The 22,859-nt window shown below is 37.6% G+C and overlaps 1 long non-coding RNA gene across 1 annotated transcript; it reads left to right on the top strand.

Moving 5' to 3' along the window:
• The first annotated feature begins 3 nt into the window (after positions 1 to 3).
• On the top strand, positions 4 to 21,415 carry LOC139363286 (uncharacterized). The gene is made up of 4 exons (XR_011623314.1): positions 4 to 248; positions 12,330 to 12,437; positions 15,400 to 15,477; positions 21,345 to 21,415. It is a non-coding gene; the product is annotated as an uncharacterized lncRNA (long non-coding RNA).
• The last annotated feature ends 1,444 nt before the right edge of the window (positions 21,416 to 22,859 follow it).

Here is a 22,859-nt window from a genome sequence, read left to right as displayed (position 1 = left end):
AACACACAGCGCCCTGTTGCCGGGATTCGAGGGCGGAGACTGAGAGAGAGATGAAAATCCTAGCTTTGTGATTTGGTATAACCTCGTTCTATCGCAGCCAATCCGACTTAGACTAGACCAGTCTTGCTTGGAAACTGAGAACTCCAGGTCCTGCGCCTTGAGCACAAAGCAGGAAGAATGGCGACCCCATGCGAGAGATCTTCAGGGGTCTGAGACTTTGATCCAAGTTGTGCTGTGAGGAGCGAGTGGTGCGTTAGTGGAGAGACAGTATATCCATGAAGCGTGTGTGTGGAGGGTGTGTGTGTGAGAGAGAGAGAGAAGGAAGGGAAGAAGAGAAGAAGGGAGGGCGGGAGGGAGAGAGGGAGAGAGAGGAGAAGAGAGGGCGGAAGAGACCGACCTTGGTAATCTTGGAGATGCAGGTGACAACGGGACCCCAGTGAGCTGACCATGAGAGCCCAAGCCTCACATTTAGCGTGCATCACCTACAACCAACCAACTCTAAAGACTCGGAGAATTGACAAAGCAGTCCTGAGTTTTGTTCTTCCTGCTTATAAGGAATCTCCTGATGATTAGGCAGAATATTATACTTGAGGATAAGGCAATACAGAAAACTTATAAATAGGCAATTCGTGGGTTACTCGTTTTCAAATTAACACTAAACTATATTGGCATAATATAATTTTTATTTGATAATGTAAATGTAAATGCATAATTTTGCAATGATTTAAGGTCAAGATTATGACTATTCATTTCTAGTATGCAGTCTCCAATATGAAGAAGGTATAGAAGATTGGATCATATCTGGACTTAATTATAAACCATACATTAATTAAAGTATTTAATGTTAATTATTTGTTTTGTACTTCTTTCTCTTTTTAAATATACCAACAAATACTTGGCATTTGACAGTTTACATTGATATAACTTATATTTAGCAAGATGTTGCTCTAAATTCTAACTTCATGGAAGAACATAATACTCTCCTCCATTCGGTGTGGTGAGGGAATCACAGACTAAAATAAATTTGATAAAAACTGTGTGCCCACATACAAAATGTTGAATATAACTTCTGCTGGCACAGATTCTTTAAAGTCAAATGTCTGGGATTTAGAATGCTCAAATTTCTAAAAACAAAACATTAAAATATACCAGAACAATAAATTCTGAGGTCTTTTGGTAATTGGTGCAAGAAGTTAGCATTTTTCCCCCTTAATTTCTCTCCCTTGCAGTTGGCAAGCTGTAACGGAGGCTTTTTTTTTTTTTCTTTGAAAGACAAGCCAGAGGGCCAGGTGTGGTGGCTCATGACTGTAATCCCAGCACTTTGTCTTTTTTCATGCAGGTAATCCCAACACTTTTGTCTTTTTTCTTCGAAAGACAAGCCAGAGGGCCAGGCGCGGTGGCTCACGCCTGTAATCCCAGCACTTTGAGAGGCCAAGGCAGGTGGATCACCTGAGGTCAGGAGTTTGAGACCAGCCTGGCCACCATGGCAAAACCCCGTCTCTACAAAAATACAAAAATTAGCTGGGCATTGTGGCTAGTGCCTGTAATCCCAGCTACTCTGGAGGCTGAGGCAGGAGAATTGCTTGAACCCAGGAGGCAGAGGTCGCAGTGAGCTGAGATCGTGCCACTGCACTCCAGCCTAGATGACAGGCCTGGACTCCAGCCTGGGCAACAGACTGGAGTCAAAAAAGCCTGTGTCAAAAAAAGAAAGGAAGAAAGAGAGAGAGAGAGAGAGAGAGAAAGAGAGAGAGAAAAGAAAGACAAGCCAGAGAAGGGTAGTAAGGCCAGGAGAAAGAATGCATGAAGGAACAGACGTAGCTTGCTTATCTCTCCAGTTTAGGAGTGAAGAGCAACTGAAAGGAAGAATATAACTGTCCGTTATTATTCCTGCTTCATTTTCAGTCCAGAGCTTTATCTTGACTCTTGACTCTTGACAAAGCTTTATCTTTGATTTGACTTTGACAAATCCTAAATTTGCTTCTTACTGTTCTTAAGATAAAGACTAAAGCTCTTAGCCTACTTATGTTCTCAGTTTTGTATTAAGCTTCATATAATGCTGACCTCATAAAAATGGGTTGAGAAGTGTTTCCTCATTTTCTGTTTTCTGGAATAGATTATCTAGAACTGGTGTCATTTCTTTAAATGTTTAGTAAAATTTACAGTGAAACTGTATGAGTTTGGAGACTTTTATTTTAGGTGGTTTTTAAACTGCAAATTCAAACTTTTAAGTTGTTATAGGACTGTTCAGATGATCTCTTTTATCTTGGATGCATATTGGTAGTTTGCAATTTTAAAGGATTTTATGCATTTCATCCAAGTTGTTGAACTTAACGTTTGCAGAGTTCTTTGCAGTATTCCATTCTCATCCTTTTAATGTTTCCGGGATCTATAGTGATAGCTCCTCTTCCATTCTTGATTTTGATAATTTGCCCTCTTTTTTTTTCTTTGTCTTATTAGAGGTCTATCAATCTTACTGGACACTGTTAAAATTAGCTTTGGGTTTTATTTATTTTCTCTATTATTTTTGTTTTCAATCTCATTGATTTCTGTTCTTATTTGTTTGCTTCTCTTTACTTTGTATTTATTTTGCTCTTGTTTTGCTAATGTCTTGAAGTGGAAACTTGGATTATTGATTTGAGATTTCTTTTTTTTTTTCTGATGTAAGTGTCTAGTGTTTGGTGGTGGTTGTTGTTGTTGTTGTTGTTTTGAGACTCAGTCTCACTCTGTCACCCAGGCTGGAGTGCAGTGGCACAATCCTAGCTCACCGCAATCTGCATCTCCCGGGTTCAAGCAGTTCTCCTGCCTCAGCCTCCCGAGTAGCTGGGATTACAGGTATCCACCATCACACCCAGCTAATTTTTGTATTTTTAGTAGAGATGGGGTTTCACCATGTTGGCCAAGCTGGTCTCAAACTTCTGACCTCCAGTGATCCACCCACGTCAGCCTCCCAAAGTGCTGGGGATTACAGTTGTGAGCCACCGTGCCTGGCCCTAAGTGTCTAGAGTTTTATATATTCCTTTTAAACATTCATTTTTACATTTTTATTTTTATTTTAAGTTCTGGGCTACATGTGCAGGATGTGCAGGTTTGTTACATAGGTAAACATGTGCCATGGTGGTTTGCTGCACCTATCAACACATCACCTAGGTATTAAGCCCAGCATGCATTAGCTATTTTTCTTAATGCTCTCCTTCCTTACCCTCCACCTCCTAACAGGCCTCAGTGTGTGTCATTCCCCTCCCTGTGTCTGTGTGTTCTTATTGTTCAGTTCCCACTTATAGGTGAGTGCATACGGTGTTTGGTTTTCTGTTACTGCATTAGTTTGCTGAGGGTAATTGCTTTCAGTTCCATCCATGTCCCTGCAAAGGACATGATCTCATTCCTTTTTATGGCTGCGTAGTATTCCATGGTATATATGTGCCACATTTTCTTTATCCAGTCTATCACTGATAGGCATTTAGGTGGATTCCATGTCTTTGTTATTGTGTATAGTGCTGTTATGAACATACACATGTATCTTTGTAATAGAATTATTTATATTCCTTTGGGTATATACCCAGTAATGAGATTGCTGGGTCAAATGGTATTTCTGTTTCTAGATTTTTGAGGAATTGCCACACTGTCTTCCACAATGGTTGAGCTAATTTACATTCCCACGAATAGTGTAAAAGCATTCCTATTTCTCTGCAACCTCACCAGCATCTGTTATTTCTTGACTTTTTAACAATTGCCATTCTGACCGGCATGAAATGGTATCTCATTGTGTTTTTGATTTGCATTTCTCTAAGGATCAGTGATGTTAAGCTTTTTTTCCTATGTTTGTTGGCTTCATGAACGTCTTCTTTTGAGAAGTGTCTGCCCTTTAAACATTATTTCAGCTGTATCCAACAGATTTTGACATGTCATTTCCTTTTAATTCAGTCCAATATACACTATTTAAAATTTCCGTTAGACTTTCTCATCGAGCTGTGAATTATTTTTAAGTGTGTTATTTAATTTTCGAGAGTTTGGAGATTTTCTTTTTTTTATGATTAATTTATATGTAATTCCATTATTGTCAGAGAATATACTTTGTATGATGCTATATTAAGGTTAAATTTCTGATTTTGGATTTATTTTCTGTGGCATTCACACAGCTTGTTAAATCTGTATGTTTATGTTTTTCACCAAATTTTAAAATGTTTCAGCCACTATTTTTTTTAAAACATGTGTTTCTATTCCACACTCATTCTTTTGCTTTTTTGCCCCAGTGGCATAAATGTTAGATCTTTTGTTGCCTTTCCACAGATCCCTGAGTTTCTGATCATTTTTTTCATCTATTTTCCTTATGATGCTAAATTATATAACTTCTATTGACCTATCTTCAAGATCATTGGTTATTTCTTCTTTTGTTTTCATTCTGCTTTTGAGCCCATCTAGTGAGTTTGAAAAAATTTGTTATATTTTTCCATTGTGAAATTTTTTTAATGATTATTTATATCTTTAATTTATTTGCTGAGGCTTTCTATTTTTCCATTTGTTTTAAAGGTGTTTATAATTGCTTCTTGGAGTATTTTTATGATGACTGCTTTAAAATCTTTGTTAGGGAATTCCAACATTTGTGCCATCCTGGTGTTAGCATTTGCTGTCATTTTTCATTCAAGTTGAGGATTCCTGGGTTTTTGGTATGACAAATACTTTTGGATTTTATCCTACATATTTATATTTTTGGAGACTGTGGTTCCTACATAAATCTTCTATTTTAGTAGACAGTCAATTTTCCTAAACTCATAACATATGTCCAATCCAATTTTGTGAGCTATAGTTTGAAAGTCCATTTAGTTTTCAAAACCTATGAAATAAAATTCTGGTCTGCCTCTCTATGTGCTACTCAGAGGTCAATTTAAAACATGAGCCGTATTCACCCAGTCATTCAGTTCTCATACCCTTTGTTGTGTTGATTCTTTTTTATTTTATGCATGAATCACTTAGGGTTTGCTTAGTAATTTATATACAGGTTTAAAAAATTCACCCTCCAAACCCATTGGGACTCCCCGGTGTACTCTTTACCTCATTCTGTAATGGGGAGGGGCTGGTGTGTGCAACCTTTTTGCAACCGTTCACTTAATGCAGAATGGGAAAGAGAGAAACAGACGCTGCCTCTGCTCCTGTTAATGCAGGGTGGAGACAACTGACAGGACTCTACCTCACAGTCTTAAAAAGGCTCAGTGTGTGTGGCAGGGGATAGGATACCACCTCTGTTTGTGCTCATGTAGAGTAGGGACAGTTAAACAGGCTGAAACACATTGGCTCTACAGTACCCAGTGTGCAGGAGGCAGAATGTGGCTGCTTCTTTGGGTTTGACTGTAGTAGAGTGGGTAGAGTACAAATAGATTCGGTTCTGTAGGGCCTTCGTATTCCTAGTCTTTGTCTAGGGAGAGAAGACCCTTCCTAAGGCTTTTCAAAGTCTGGGCACGCTGGAATTTCCACGTGTAGATTTCTCTAGTGCCATATTTGGATATATAAGGTGGGGGGGGAAAATCCCAGAGAATTCACCACTGGGTTATTCCTAAAATTCTGTGATCTCTGGCCAGTCTTCCTTCTTTTCTCCACCTTTCGGAATCTTCTGATAGTTTATTTTACTTGGGGTTTTTAGTTGTAATTAATGGGAGTAGAATGGTATGTGCTTACTTTATCCTTCAGTGATCAAGGGGCTAAAATCTTTGAGAAACGAGAGGATTAACCTAGGAGTTGGTCATTAATTACAGTAAGAATAGATAATGAAGGCTGGGTCCTGTGGCTTATGCTTATAATTCCTGTGCTTTGTGGGACTGAGGTGGGAGGATCACTTGAGCCTAGGAGTTTGAGACCAGCCTGGGCAACAGAAGGGTACCCTGTCTGTACACAGTAAAAAAATTAGCCAAGCGTGGTGGCACATGCCTGTAGTTCCAGCTACTCAGGAGGCTAGGGTGGGAGGATTGCTTGAGCCTAGGAGTTTGAGACCAGCCTGGGCAACATAACGGGAAACTGTCTGTATAAAATAAAAAAAGTAGCCAAGCGTGGTGGCAAGTGCCTGTAATTCCAGCTACTCAGGAGGCTAGAGTGGAAGGATTGCTTGAGCCTGGGAGGTCGAGCCTGCAGCGAGCTCTGAGAGTGCCACTGCATTTAAGCCTGGGCAACAGAATGACAGAGTAAGACCTTGTCTCAGGAAAAAGAGGAATAATAATAACAGTAAATAGATAATGGGTGATACGAATAGATGACATGAAACTCAAAACTGAGTGTTTTTATGGAGGAGAGTGGGCTAATAATCTGAAAGGAGCAATAAGTAAAAAGGAAGGCAAAACCCCAATAGCGAGAAAGAAAATAGCCACGACTTGAGTTATAAGGGAAGCATTATCTTAGAAATGTTCATAGTAGCCTCTGAGGATCATTTGTATTTCTGTGGAATCTATTGTAAAGCCATCTTTGTCATTTCTGATTGTGTTTTTTTTGGATCTTTTTTTCTTTGTTAATCTAGCTAGCCATCTATTGATTATTTTTATCCTTTCAAGGGACACGCCTGTAATCCCAGCACTGTGAGACTGAGGCAGAGGATGGCTTGAGCTCAGGATTTCAAGACCAGCCTGGGCAACATGGTGAAACCCCATCTCCACCAAAAGTAGAAAAAATTAGCCCGGCATGGTGGCTCAGGCCTACGGTCCCAGCTACTTGGGAGGCTGAGGTGGGAGGATTGCTTGAGCCTGAGAGGCAGAGGTTGCTGTGAGCTGTGATCACACCACTGTACTCCAGCCTGGGTGACAGAGCAATATCCTGTCTAAAACAAAAACAACAACAATAAAATAGAATCAACCTTTTGTTTAGTTGGGTTTTATTTAATTTTGTTTTAGGTCTCAATTTCATTTAGTTTTGCTCTGATTTTAATTATTTTTGTATGCTAGGTTTGGGCTTACTTTGTTTTTGATTTTCAAGTTCTTTTAGGTGTGATGTTAGGTTGTTGAGATCTTTCTATCATCTTGATGTAGGTGTTTAGCACTATACATTTTCCTCTCAACACTGCTTTTTCTGCATTCCAGAGGTTTTGGTACTTTGTGTCACTATGTTCATTTGTTTTGAAGAATTTTAAAATTTCTACCTTTATTTCATTGTTTACCCAAAAGTCATTCAGGAGGAAATTGTTTACCTTCCATTACTTGGAAAGTATTTGCGTGGTTCTGAGAGTTCTTCTTAGTATTGATTTCTATTCCTATTCTACTGTAGTGCAAGAGGATACTTGATATGATATAATTTTGTTTTGAATTTCTTGAGTTTTGCTTTATGACTGAGCATGTGGTCAATTTTATAATATATTCCATGTCTAGATGAGAAGAATGTATATTCTGTGGGTGTTGGGTGGAGTATTTTGTAGATATCAAATACTGACTTTAAGTCCAGAATTTCTTCATTAGTTTTCTGCCTCCATGATCTGTCTAATGCTGCAATACGGTGTTCAAGTCCCTCCACTATTACTGTGTGGAGGGAATTCAAAAAAGGCTATCTAAGTCTTTTTTTGGATCTAGGAGTAATTGCTTCATACATCTGATTGCTCCAATGCTGGTTGTGTATATTTAAATTTTTTTGTTGCATTAAATCCTTCATCATTACGTATTTTCTTTTTTTGTCCTTTTATACTGTTGCTGGTTTAAAGTTTGTTTTATCCCATGTAAGAATAGGGATCCTGGCTGGGCGCGGTGGCTCAGGCCTATAATCCCAGCACTTTGGGAGACCGAGGTGGCCAGATCACAAGGTCAGGAGTTTGAGACTAGCTTGGCCAGCATGATGAAATCCTGTCCCTACTAAAAATACAAAAAAATTAGCTGGGTATGGTGGTGCGCGCCTGTAGTCTCAGCTACTCGGGAGCCGAGGCAGAAGAATTGCTTGAACCCGGGAGGCGGAGGTTGCAGTGAGCTGAGATGGCGCCACTGCACTCCAGCCTGGGCAAAAGAGTGAGACTCAGTCTCAAAAAAAAAGAAAAAAAAAAAAAGAAAAATAAAAGAAAAGGGATCCTGCTCTTTTTTTTGTTTTTCATTTGTGTGCTATTTTCTCCATCCCTTTACTTTGAGCCTATGAGTGTCATTCCATGTCTTGCTAAGACAGTAGAAGTTTGGATCTTGTGGTTTTTTTTTTTTGTTTTTTTTTTTGAGACAGAGTCTTGCTGTGTCGCCCAGGCTGGAGTGCAGTGGTGCGCGATCTCGGTTCACTGCAACCTCCGCCTCCCTCCCTGCGTTCAAGCAATTCTCCTGCCTCAGCCTCCCAAATAGCTGGGACTACAGGCGCCCGCCATCACACTCGGCTAATTTTTTTGCATTTTTAATAGAGACGGGGTTTCACTACATTGACCAGGCTGGTCTCCAACTCCTGACCTCATGATCCGCCCGACTCGGCCTCCCAAAGTGCTGGCATAATAGGCGTGAACCACTGCATCTGACCTGGATGTTGTTTTTTAAATACAGTTTGCTAGTCTGTGTCTTTTAAGTGGAGTGTTTTGAATGTTTACATTGAAGATTAATATTTTTATGTGAGGTTATGGTGTTGTAAGCTGTTGCTTTGTAATCTCCATTGTGTGGTTGCATTGTTGCATCTGTGGGCATTGTACTTATATATGTTTTGATGGTAGCAGATATTGTTCCTTCATTTCTGTGTTTAGAACTCCCTTAAGCCTCTCTTATATGGCCGGTCTGGTAGTAACAGATTTCGTTAGTGATTGCTTACCTGGAAAATACTTTATTTGTGCTTCATTTATGAAACTTAGCTTGGTGGAATATGAAATTTTTAGTTGGACTTTATTTTCTTTAAGATTGCTACAAACAGGCCCCCAGACTCTTGTGGCTTGTACAATTTCTGTTGTGAAGTCTGCTGTTAGACTGATGGACATCCCTTTATAGGTGATATGGCTCTTTTCTCTAGCTGCCTTTAAGATTGTTTCTTTCATGTTCACTTTGGAAAATCTGATGACTATATGCTTTCAGGATTGTCATCTTGTGTAATATTGACAGGAGTTCTCTGAATTTTTTGTGTCTGTGTTATTTAATTCTCTAGCAAGCTTGGGGAAATTTCAGACTATATCCTTAAATATGTTTTCCAAGTTACTTACATTCTCTTCTCTCTCATGAATGACAGTGAATCACAAATTGATTGTTTTATGTAATTCCATATTTCTTAAAGGCTTTGTTGATTTTTTAAAATCTTTTTTCTTTATTTTTGTCTGACTGGGTTGATTTGAAGGAATGGTCTCTGAACTGAGAAATTCTTTTTTCTGCATGGTCTGGTCTGTTGTTAAGGCTTCCAACGGTAATTTGAAATTTCTGTCATAAATTTTTCAATTCCAGAAATTCTGCTTAGTTCTTTCTTAATAAAAGTATGTCATCTTTCAAAACTTGGATCATTTTTCTAGGTTCTTTTTGTTAGATTTAATTTTTCTCTTGAATCTGGTTGAGTTTTTTGGCCATCCATATTCTGAATTCTATGTCTGTCATTTCTGACATTTCTTTTTTTAGGATCCATTGCTTGGGAGCTAGTGGGGTTCTTTGGAGGTGACAAAATGCTGTGGCTTTTTTATGTCCAGAGTTCTTGCACTCATTTTTTCTCATCTGGGATAGCTGATTCTTCTCTCCTTTTTAATTTGCTATCATTTGGATGGATTTTCATTATTTTTTAATCTTTTTCCCCTTAGGGATACAACAGTGGTGTGTATGATGTCTGATCAATTGGCTTCATTTCTAGGTGCTTTTAGGGTGCCAAGGCTCTGTATAGGTTCCTTGTTTGCAGCTAGGTTCATGCAGTGACTTTCTCAGACGTTGCTTGTTGTAGCAATGTAATTTTGTTTTGTGGTATAATTTAGGCTGCCTTCCAGTTGGTAGCACTTAACAGTGAAGGCCAGGGGATAGGCTCCTACTCACTGTATTTGCCCATTTTTATTTTAGTGCATCTGAAGCAGTGTTCTGGTGAGGAGTGGTGGAAGACAAGACATGACTCTCTCTCTAAGTCCATTCCTGGGCCTTGGTGGTGTCTCCTTCAGCTACTGGCACTTACACTCATGTTACCTTTGTCCTAAAGGGGGCTTTGGCAAGCTGTGCTTTCTGTATTCCCTTAGGGGCAGTCAGCACCAAGGGGTAGTCACCAGGCAATCCATTACTACCTGGGACCCACCAGTTCTCTGTGCTTGCGGAAGTCAGAGGGGACTGTGGGGTTGTCTGTGTGAGATCTGGTGATGCAGTTGTTAGAGATTTTCAAACCGGAGTGACTCCATCTTGAATAGGGGCTGGGTAAAATAAGGCTGAGACCTACTGGGCTGCATTTCTAGGAGACTAGACATTCTTAGTCACAGGATGAGATGGGAAGTCAGCACAAGGTACAGGTCATAAAGACTTTGCTGATAAAACAGGATGTGGCATAGTAACTGGTCAAAACCCACCAAAACCAAGATGGCGATGCCGGTGATCTCTGGTTGTCCTCATTGCTCATTATACGCTAATTATAATGCATTATGCTAAAAGACACTCTCACCAGCACCATGACGGTTTACAAATGCCATGGCAATGTCTGGAAGTTACCCTATATAGTCTAAAGAGAGCAGGAGCTCTCAGTTCTGGAAAATCTCTGCTCCTTTCCCAGAAAACTCATGAATAATCCACCCCTTGTTTAGCATATAATCAAGAAATAACTAGAAATATATTCAGTTGAGCAGCCCATGCCACTGCTCTGCCTATGAAGTACCCATTCTTTTATTCTCTTATTTTCTTTATTAACTATCTTTCACTTTGCTCTATGGACTCAGCCTGAATTCTTTCTTGTGGAAGGTTCAAGAACCTTCTCTTGGGGTCTGGATCGGGACTGCTTTCCAGTAACACAGTGGCTCAAGCATGGGGGATCCCCAGAAAGGGCAGTGGTATCACGGGTGTGCAACTTCTATGACACCTGCAATCTGCAGTTTTTTAGCCCAGTAGATGGCTGTTAAATATGATCTTTTCTGTTTACCCCAATTGCTTTTTAAATTTATTTTCATAGGCTTTTGGGGCACAGGTGGTAATTGGTTAATGAGTAAGTTCTTTAGTGGTGATTTGTGAGATTTTGGAGTACTACCACCCTAGCAGTATACACTGAACCCAGTTTGTAGTCTTTTATCCCTCACCCCCTTCCCACCCTTTCCCCTGAGTCCCCAGAGTCTATTTTATCATTCTTATGCCTTTGCATCCTCAGAGCTTAGCTCCTACTTATGAGTGAGATCATATGATGTTTGGTTTTCTGTTCCTGAGTTACATCACTTAGGATAATAGTCTCCAATTACATACAGGTTGCTGTGAATGCCATTAATTCATTCCTTTTTATGGCTGAGTAGTATTCTAGTGTGTGTGTGTGTATATATATATATAAAACAGTTTCTTTATCCACTCATTGATTGATGGGCATTTGGGCTGGTTCCACATTTTGCAATTGCAAATTGTGCTGCTATAAACATGAGTGTGCAAGTATCTTTTTCGTATAATGACTTCTTTTCCTCTGAGTAGATACTCAGTAGTGGGATTGCTGGATCAAATGGTAGTTCTACTTTTAGTTATTTAAGGAATCTCCACATTGTTTTCCATGGTGGTTGTACTAGTTTACATTTCCACCAGCAGTGTAAAAGTGTTCCTTTTTGCAACACATCCACACCAACATCTATTATTTTTTGATTTTTTGATTATGGCCATTCTTGCAGGAGTAAGGTGGTATCTCATTATGGTTTTCATTTGCATTTCCCTGATAATTAGTGATGTTGAGGATTTTTTTCATATGATTGTTGGCCATTTGTATATGGAGTCAAAGGAGATCATCTCAGAGCTTTAAGATTTGACTGCCCCACTGGATTTTAAACCTGCATGGGGCCTATAGCCCCTTTGTTTTGGCCAATATCTCCCATTTGGAACGGCTATATTTACCCAATTCCTATACCTCCATTGTATGTAGGAAGTAACTAACTTCCTGTTGATTTTACAGGCTCATAGGTGGAAAGGACTTGCCTTGTCTCAGGTGAGACTTTGGACTACGGACTTTTGAGTTAATGTTGAAATGAGTTAAGACTTTGGAGGACTGTTAGGAAGGCATGATTGAGTTTGAAATGTGAGGGCATGAGATTTGGGAGGGGCTGGGGCAGAATGATATGGTTTGGCTGTGTTCCCACCCATACTTCATCTTGAATTGTAACTCCCACAATTCCTATATGTTGTGGGAGGAACCTGGTTGGGGGTAATTGAATCATGGGGGTGGGACTTTCCCATGCTGTTCTCATGATAGTAAATTTGTCTAATGAGATCTGATGATTTTAAAAATAGGAGTTTCCCTGCACAAGCTCTCTTTGCCTGCTGCCATGCATGTAAGACGTGACTTGCTCCTCCTTGACTTCCACCATGATCGTGAGGCTTCCCCAGCCACATGACACTGTAAGTTCATTAAACCTCTTTCTTTTGTAAATTTCCCCTTCTTGGGTATGTCTTTACCAGCATCATGAGAATAGACTAATACACCTGGTCTTGATGAATCTTCCTATTTATTTTGATCCTCTAAATTCTCTCACTAATGTTTTACATTTTGTTGTGTAAAGATTTTGCATTTGTTTTGTTAAGTTTATTCTTATATGTTTTATTTTTTGGTGCTAAGTGCAAATTGCATTTTATCTTAATTTGTTTTTATCATTATATAGAAATATAATATTCTTGTACCTCATGAACTTACTAAGAATTATTTCTAGAACTGTTTTTGTAAACATCTTGAGAATACAATATTAAGTTTTTGAGAATAAAGAGAGTTTTATTCCTTCCTTTCTAAACTGGCTGGCTTTATTTTCTATTTATTTTATTTATTGCACTGGGTAAAACCCAATGTTAAATAAAAATGATAGGAATGATCCTTACCTTGCTCCCTACTTTGAGAGGAAAGCATTTAGTCTTTCTCCATTATGTGTGATGTTATCTGTAAGTTTCTTGTAGATCTTCTTTATCAGGTTTATAAAGTACCTTTCTATCTTAATTTGCTGAGAATTTTATATCAAAATTGAGTTTTGATTTGGTCAAGTAACTTTTCTTTGCCTAATATGATGCTATTATGATATATTTTCTTCATTGTATTGTGTATTTCATAAAACTAATTTTTGGATATTTAGACCAACTTTGTATTGATGTGATTCATTGCATTTAGTCATCCTGAATAATCCTTCATTTAAATAGCTGGATTCCACTTGCTAATATTTTGTTAGCTATTTCACGAGGTATATTAGTGATATAATTTGGCTGTGTCCCCATCCAAATCTCACCTTGAATTGTAGCTCCTATAATTACCTTGTGTTGTGGGAGGGACCCAGGGAGAGATAATTGAATCATGGGGGCAGTTTTCCCCATACTGTTCTTGTGCTAGCAAATAAATCTCCTGAGATCTGTTGGTTTTATAAGGGGAAACCCCTTTTGCTTGGCTATCATTCTCTTCTCTTGTCTTCCACCATGTGAGAAGTGCCTTTTACCTTCCATCATGATTATGAGGCCTCCCTAGCCATGTGAAACTGTGAGTCCATTAAACCTCTTTTTCTTTATAAATTACCCAGTCTTGGGAATGTCTTTATCAGTGGCATGACAATGGACTACAGTAAATTGGTGCCAGTAGACTGAGGTGCTGCTGTATAAATATGTGCTCCCACACATTTCCAAGGCCCACCTAGAATCATTTTCTCTAGCAAGACTTGGGGTCTATGGGCACTAGCCAAGGGCACTAGTTCAAGACTCATCCTTCCAAAATCTGCCCTCAGCTAGTTCTGATCTACTGCTATGCTGCCACTGAGTCACCTTGGTGATTTAAATATTTTATAAGACGTTTTAGTTTTGGCTCCCCCAGGAAGCAGTCTAAAATCTACATGAAGATGAAGTACTCTTAGGAACAGTCTGTGAGGAAATGAAAGCAGCACGATTGGGCAGAGTCAAAAGTTGAACTACACTGTAGTTGTAACAGAGACAACAGGTATTTGAATAGGAAGCTAAGGAGCTGGGATGCCCTTCAGAATTGTTCTAAATTGAGAACGTTTTGTTGCTACAGATGTGAATGCATGACAGCATTTATGCAGTTGTAACTGAGGGAGGTATAGTCTGCACATCGAAATAAGCTTTTATTTCTTTTCTTGAATTATATATTTATACATATGTATATATTTTTAATAATGGCAAAAAGAAGATGAAGGATTATACTTCTTCATTGTAAATTAATTGTGTAGGGTAAGTGGAATAGGTGAAATGTGAAAGATAAGAGATTCATAGACGAGTCTCTTGAAACACTTCCTTCCCTGGTAAGTCACCAATTTGGAACATGTTGATCAATTTTTCTAAGTTATTTATATTAAGGAAGTATTATTATCCTAATTTTACAGATGAGGAAATTGAAAATCAGGGGTTCAAGAATGTTTTTCAAGCTCTCACAGTTAAAGAGCCTATTATTCCAATTCTCACTATTTTTTCACAAGTCTGACCAACTGTATCATATATCTTCATACTAAGCAATGTGTCAAATTTCAGTGATGAACTAAAATATTAAGATTTAAATACTAAATCTTCACTATCTTTTTTTCTCTTGTGCTCAAGCTCCCTAGGGCTGGCTCAAAAGCGTGGAGCTTCATTATCAGTTGAGTGTCAATGTCGGAAAGAGAAAACCCCAACCCTCCTATATAAAAAGTACACGTGCACAGAGATACTTCCTATCTCAAATAGAATCCCATAAAATTAGTTGATAGTAGCAAGGAAAGGAACAACACATTAAATGCATACCTTTGAAGATTTGCCTAACTCTCTCCTTTAACATTATTTTCATGGCTTTAGGGTCAATAATTACCTTTTGTCTTTTAAAAGGAAAATAATTATCTTGTAAACAACTTTAGTAACAGATCCTAGTTTCTTACAAGGAACTTTAGAGATTAATCCATCTGACATCTTAAAAACAAAATTTAAACATCAGAAAATATATCCCAAATAATATCAAGAGTGATCAAGAAGGTTTCCAAAAAACTTTATCCCAAAAATATAGGTGAAACATGTTCTAAATCTGTATTTTCAAAACAGCCTAAGTTCCATCATATAAACAAAACCACCATATATGGAGTATAATTCGATTTAATTTCATGATTCTACCACATTTAGATATGTTTGGACTGCGTGTGACCACAATCAATAACCTATTTTTCAGTGTCTTGGGCTTGTAGCAACAGCTCACATCCCAGTGATTTCCAGGTCCTTTTATCATACAGATAGTTCGTTTAACTATCTCTTTGGGGCCAGCAATAACATGGCTTCATTTTGTTCATCCATTGAGCACTATCATTTCAGCAATGAAGACTCCCTTGCCTGAAACCCCATGTGGTTTCATTTACAGGCCTTTCTACCTAATGGTCTTGGAGATTGAGGTCACGGAACCTGAAAGCTGCCTTGATCTGCTGAGGACTATGGTGAGGTGAGTGAGGCATTGGTCTCAGGTGCAAACTTTAAGGAGGCACTGAAACTCACTAATGAAAAGAAATAATATTTTAATGCAATATATATAAAAATCAAAATTAATGTAAAATCTATGATGTACAAAATAAACATCAAAATGTTAAATAACACAAATTTTTCCTTTGCTTCAGGCTCCAATATGGCTCTGCACTTCACTGTTATTTAAATATGTGATTTAATAACCCTCCCCACCTTTGTAATAATCTTAAACCTTGAACTTTTGCTGGCATTTTTCCACCTTTTAATACTGGAGGGGATTAGGTGCATTCCCAACCCAACTCACTTCCTTTCCTCCCAACTGCAGATGAAGTGGCTTGAATTCCACATTCTGACTGCGCCCCTCCCCCTGCCACCGCCACACACACACACACTCACACACACATTTTTATCCAAGATTTCTACCATTAGAAAGAGCCCCAAGGCCACTTCTTTGCTTCAGTATCAAAAGATCTCCTAAGCAAAATTGTGTTTGAAGTAGAAAAGCAAGTTATTTCAATGTTTAGATGAATTAATTCAGGATCATTTTAATCCAGTATATTTAAGAAGAAGTCTAGTTTTTATTTCTAAGGACATATTTAGCGTAAGCATTCACACTGAGACCACTACCTGGGCCAGGTCACCTGCACACACAATTCGTCTTGCCACCTGCACATGGAATTCATCTTTCCAATAAAAGTATAAAAAATAGTTTTTTTTCTTTTTTTGTACAGTTTTAGCCGCAATAGTCTCATGTCTTGAAAAATCTAAGTTTTGTTGGGATTTTTTTTCTTTTCTTTTTCTTTTTTTCTCTTTAAATATTAATGCCATTTGGGAAGCATCTAATCAAAATAAACCATTTCTGAGTCTTTGAACTCAGTATTCCATCTTTTAAATCTGGTGCAAATTACAGGAATATAAGACTATGACTGTCTTTTTACCTTTTGAGTTAAGACCAACTAACATATCTGAGTTACCATATCTTTGGCAGTTTCAGTGTCCTCTGTATAACCTATCCTTAACATTCTAACCTCATAACTTATTAATATCACTAAATAACTATTATTTTTGCCCCACTTCACCCATCTCCTACCTCATAGAACCACTCTTGAACTTGTCATTATCTGAAAGAACTTCTCAGAAACCTAAGTCTCTTATGCTTCTTTCCAATCTCAATCTCCCAGGATTCAAATTTTCTCTCTTTTCCTTATTTCCCATTAGGAATAATCTTTGATTTTAAAAAAGAGATATGTAGCTTCCATTTCTCCCCACATAAATGCTTCCTTTGACTTATTTTTTCATCCAGCTTAAATTCCAAGATACAACAGTTTAAACATGTTCCCATGCATCTTCAACTTGATTTCATTTAGTCATCCAATAAATTACTACATGAATAATTATTTCAGATTTCAATGATTATTTCATCCAATAATTGTTTAGTATAGATTCTCTACAAAGCTATAAATATAAAGCCAAATAAAACACAGCTCCTGCCCTCCAACTGGTCATTTCAAGCACTTCTTTTGAGAAGACTCCTTGGGCCATCCCAATCCCAGGTTAACTTGGATGTCCCTCCTTTCTGACCCTGGAGCACCCTGTAAGTTTTCATTCAATACTGTATTTATGTGCACAGAAATGTGAGAATACCTTAAGCAGACAGACTACATCTCTTGTCTTTTATCATCCCACTGGCTAGCATGTGCGCATAAGGTTTGGCTGAAAACAATTTGACTAAATGCAATTTGACCAAATGCATAAAGCAATTTGGCTAATAGATAAATTTTAGGCAGAATGGTATTGTAAACAAATATTTGTTACTGGTTTTAAAATTTGTAAAATACTGGTATACTGGGGGTAGAGTGTGTGTATGGCAATTACCCAAAGCTTCGTGTATCTTAAGTATTTTTATCCATATTTCTAAATTGGCAGAGGGACGCTCCTTTTGTCACATTTTCGTTTATCCCAATCTATATATCTAACAAATTATGTATTTTAAAAATTACAGGGGCCAGATGTTGTGGCTTATGCCTGTAATCCCTAGCACTTTGGGAGGCCGAGGCATGCGGATTGCTTGAGCCCAGGAGTTCAAGACCACACTGAGCAACATGGTGAAACCCTATCTCTACAAAAAATACAAATAATAATAATAGTAAGCCAGGTGTGGTAGCACATGCCTGTAGTCCCAGTTAATTTGGCAGCTAAGGTGGGAGGATGGCTTGAGCACAGGAGGTCAAGGCTGCAGTGAGCTGAGATCACGCCACTGCATTCTAGCCTGGGTGACAAGTGAGACCCTATCTCAAAAAAATAAAATAAAAATTACAATGTTACAAAAGAGTAGTACAAAAGGACTTATTCATGTATACACTCAACAAGTATTTACAGAGTGCCTGCCCTCTGCTAGGCATTATTCTCAGAGTAACAATAAACTGGGGAGCAGACAGACAAGGTCCATCATCACATGTACATTCTGGTGGATCCCACTTTTGAACAGAAATGACTAGAAAAACCTCTGACTAGAAACTTACTCAACCAGATACCAATATCGTACATCTTTAAGTTGAAGGACTTATGTTTTCTAATGTACTTTTCCATTTTGATTTTCCAATATAAATGGGCACTGTCAAACAATAATAGGAAATAAATAGGAAACTGGCCATAAACAAGAAGAATGCTATTAAAAATCTGAGATTTAGGATTGTTGAAAGGTTTCTTTTTCTCTTAAATAAACCCAAATCAATTTTCAGGTCCATCCTTCTACTCAAAGGTATATTTGAAGAACTGGTACATTATCTTATAATAATAAAAGCAGGAATATTAATGATCTGGCAATTTTATTGGCGTTTTTAAGATATAGTTGTAATAAGAAAAATTTTAATTTATAAAAGACATTGATAAATAGCAAGCAAATAATTTTTCAATAATATATGTGGTAGGAAGGGATTAGTTTGCATAGAATATAAGCTTAGTATATAATTGACATGACCTTTGCTCCCATCCCACTTCCTTAGCCTTCCACAATATGGCTCCAACATGACTTTCTAGTCTTATTTTCTGGTAGGCACCTAACAACTATTGTTCTCCAGGAAATCTGACTGAAAAAATTATAAATATAATTTAAATTATACATATATAACATAAACAAATAAAACTAATTTGTTGAAAGCAATTTGGAAATTGGCCTAAAGCTACTGAGAGAATGGTGGCAAATATGACTTTGATTGAAATGCCAAGTTCATCAAAACTGTAATTTCCTAATCACTAATTTTGTTGTTGTAAGTTTTATTTTAGTATTGGTATAAGAGCGCATCGTAAGGTAGCTTTGCAACCCTTTATCTTTGGCAAATATTTTGTGTTTACCTTTTTTTTTTTTTAAATTTAAACTTAAAACTTCTTTTATGTTTTATGTTTCCTATTTATTTGCAGCCAATAATCTCGTGATGCATTGTTCATTATGTAAAAATTGAAAACAATCTAAATATTCAACAGTGAAGGATTTTCAGAGCTAAATATCCTTCATCTTTGTGTAGGGAGATGAAGAAGTCAAGAAAACTAATAGAGATTATTCTGTAAAGGAGAACAGCTGCAAAGGTAGAGATAGGTAGTAGCTGTAAGAGGAAGGTCTAGCAAGTACTTTTTAAAATAAGTAAATATGTAGTAGAAATGGCCAAAAGGTGGAAAAACAAAACTAAACATAACAATTATTTAAAAATTCATCATGTTAATTATGTAAGGAAATTAAAAAGCTTTGGTGGACTGGGTAGAACCTCTTCTCTCTCTTTTTTACTTCAATTATTTAAAAACATCACCACTAGTCTCTCTTTTTCTCACTTGCTCTCTCTCCCCTCCCCTCACCTCCTTTGCAGCAACCCACTGCTATCTTTGTCCTCACTTGGTTCAGTATTCCTGGAATATGTAACTGCATGACAGGATGAAGATCAACAACTAAATACTATTTAGCATTGATGGTTCAGGACCATGGACAGCACTCATGTTGGGAATGGGGCTTGCTGAAATTGCAATGACTTTGTAAGTTTGGTCTATCACAGAATAAATTTGTTGGCGTGGCTACAAATGGATAAGGTGCTCACCAGAATATTAAAACTCATGGCTGAATTAATTTTTTTTCTTCCCTTCATGGAGGGGAGGAAAAAAAAACATTAACGCAAAGAAAGGCTGGCACATAATAGCACTCAAATACCTTAACTGAAATGAACTTTTCACCTTAATGATAAAGAGTGGCTCAACATGTAGGTGTATTTGATGGCTCTTTTAAAGTGATCATTCCAAATCAATAACAGAAAAGGAAATTTGTGTATTTTTTTTTTTACTGTGCTGTCCATGGTGTCAATGAAAATAAGGTTGTTAAAAGTTGAACTAAAAAATGAGAACTGAGTTGAGATTCAGTCACTAACACAGGATAATGCAAATTCGTTTTAGACATAAAATTAAAAACATCATTATTTTTATGACAAAATTTTAAAATCCTTTCATGACTTTGTCCAACAATTTAAATGACCCCATCATCCATCCTCTGACACAAGTAACTTAAGTGAAAGGTTACTTGAAACTTCACCAATGGAACCCTGAAAATTTAATGATATACCTTTCTGGCAGCATTCTTTCATCTTTGTCACCTTGATACAGTTCCTAAACAGAAAACAAACTAATGCTACTCAAATCTACATGTTTACATAAACTCACATTTTATGTGTCATCTGTTCTGAAGAGTCTTTTTCTAAAATTAGTCCCTACAGGTCTTGAAGTGTGTGACTCTCATTTTGACACACAATCATACAATGGCTCCAACTTTTGCTGCCTGACTCATATGTCCTCTGAAAGACAAACATTGAGAGCTATTTGAAGTAGTTCATTTACTTTTCTGTTACACATCATTACACCTAAAAGGGCTGCCACACAAATATTGAACACTTACAAATCATCGTTTTTCTGGAATACAAGAGTGTATCTCTTTGCTTCTTGGCACATGTATCTCTGGAGTATGACAGTACAATCAGTGAACTCATCCTTTAAATTGATGAGATGTTATTATCATTCCTCTTAGTTTTACCTCAACTGGGAAATGTTCACATAACCATTTAGATGTGTTGCCTTAGATCAGCATTTATCCAACTTTTTCCCCAAGGCATCCACCTCTGCTGGCAAAAGTGCAGGAAGCAGGATCTAGGAACATTATTCCAAGTTGTAGATGGCAAATAGAACATTTCTTTGAACTCTCATGCTTTACTTTAAAATACATTAGAATTAATTTTGTACTCTATTCTATAATTCATTCATTCAACAAATATTAGGGGCCTACTGCATGCCAGGCATTATTACAGGGATACAGTAGTGAATAAATATATTTGTGTTTGTTTTTAACCTAGTAATATTTTAATACAACTGGCACAAATAGAAAAACAAAAACTTTGCCAAAGCAAAGAGCAAAACTGATAATCCAAGATGGAACAAATATTGCTTCAAATACTACTAGTCATGCTATTGCAACCTGAGAGTATATTTGCACCCATTTGAGCAGCATAGTCTTGGGCTAATTCCCAGAATACAAAGCCAATGGTAAATATTTACTCTAGATGAAAATATCTGAGTTATTAGAACTAACAAGGTTGTCTTCATTTTACCATTAGATTCTGCCTTTAGGTTCTGAAATGGCAAAGGTAGACATCCACTTTAATACCTGGAGAAATATATAAAGCTAATTCTTAAAAATCACATGAAGGGGATGGGGCGTGGGGTATCATTCTTGACACTTCAAAGTTAAGTCTTGATTTCAGCACCACATTGCTAACAATTGCTTTTTTTTTTTTTTTTTTTTTAACCTTAATTGAGCAGCTTCTTCCAGGTTCTTATGTATCTGCTGATCAGCTTCAAAAATATGGGAAAAGCAAAATCTTACATAGGACAAACTTTTGGATTTCTCCCTGCATCGAAATGCTGAACATTCCTGTTGTTATTCCATTCTATTGGTCTGGGATCAAGGTTGACGTGAAGATTCCTTGAAAAGTATTAAACTCCTCAATGGTAATTTTATCTTAAATCATTTGCTTTTTGATTATAAGGTCTAACTCCAATAACAAATGATTAATATTGCTGTCTGTGGGTATGTGGCATATGTATTTTTTACTGGAGGCAGCTCTTTATAATAGCTTTATAAATTTAAAATAGCACAAGTGATTTCCTGTTGGGGTTAAGAGTCCTCCAAAACTGTAGTGACTGAATAACTTGCACGAAGCCTGGCTTTCCTACCTGGAGCCACCAAGTCAATCATCCGAAATTACTACAAAGAACTCTATGTGCATAGATGTTAATGTGTTTCTCTTGCAGACGATGTACGACCACCAAAATTCAAACTCCTTCAGACTGGTTAATTAGAGAAAAGGTAAAGAAAATACCAAAATATATAGACTTCACAACTATAGGACAGTGGTTCTTAATCCAGATTGTGTATCAGAATCATCTGTAGAACTAGTATGAGATTTTGCTGTTTTAAAATTCAGATTGGAGATCAGTGTTCGTAAATCTAACCTGAGAGGGGCCTAGGAATGCATACCTTTTAGAAACTCCACAAATGATTCTAATTTAAATACTCTAAGACTGCTATGGTTTAGATATTTGTCCTCTCCAAATCCCACATTGAAATTTAATCCCCAGTGTGGTGGTGTTGGGAGATGCGGGCTAGTGGGGTGTTTGGGTTATGGCAGGTAGAACCCTCATAAATAGACTAATGCCTTCCTGTGGGGAGCAGAGGTAAGGGAGTTCTCACTTTACTAGTTCCCACCAAAGCTACTTGTAAAAAAAACCAAAAAACAAAAACAACCCTGGCACTTCCACCCTCTCTCTGGCCATGTGATCTCTACACACATAGTGCCCCTTCCCCTTCTACCATGAGTGGAAGCAGCCTGAGGCTCTCACCAGGTGCAGATACCCAATCTTGAACTTCCTGGCCATCCAGAATTGTGAGCCAAATAAATCCTTTTCTTTATAAATTACCCAGCCTCAGATATTCCTTTATGGCAATACAAAATGGACCAAAACGAAGGCTAAACTTCATTTTATTCCTGATCATAATATGGGCCTCCTGGTTTTGTGAAGACTTAAATTTAGTGTGCCTAGAGGCTAGAATCTAGATGGTTTAATGTGCTAGTCACCTCAGTTTTCTCACACTTCATATAAAAGACAATGCTTGAAAACCAGAAGTAGCCACAGTCTCCAGCACAGAAATTCCAAGTTACTCCAGTTTCCTGTGTATAAACTCGCTCATGTGCACAGCACCAGCCTACCTTCAAGTCTTGGTGTTATAGGCAGGTTCTCTCTCAATATTAGGTGATTTTAAATACGTAACCTTGT

The sequence above is a fragment of the Macaca nemestrina genome, chromosome 5 (assembly GCF_043159975.1).
Source record: "Macaca nemestrina isolate mMacNem1 chromosome 5, mMacNem.hap1, whole genome shotgun sequence".
Lineage (NCBI taxonomy): Eukaryota > Metazoa > Chordata > Mammalia > Primates > Cercopithecidae > Macaca > Macaca nemestrina.
Note: the sequence above shows the minus strand (reverse complement) of the source record. Positions and strands in the feature narration are given on the sequence as shown.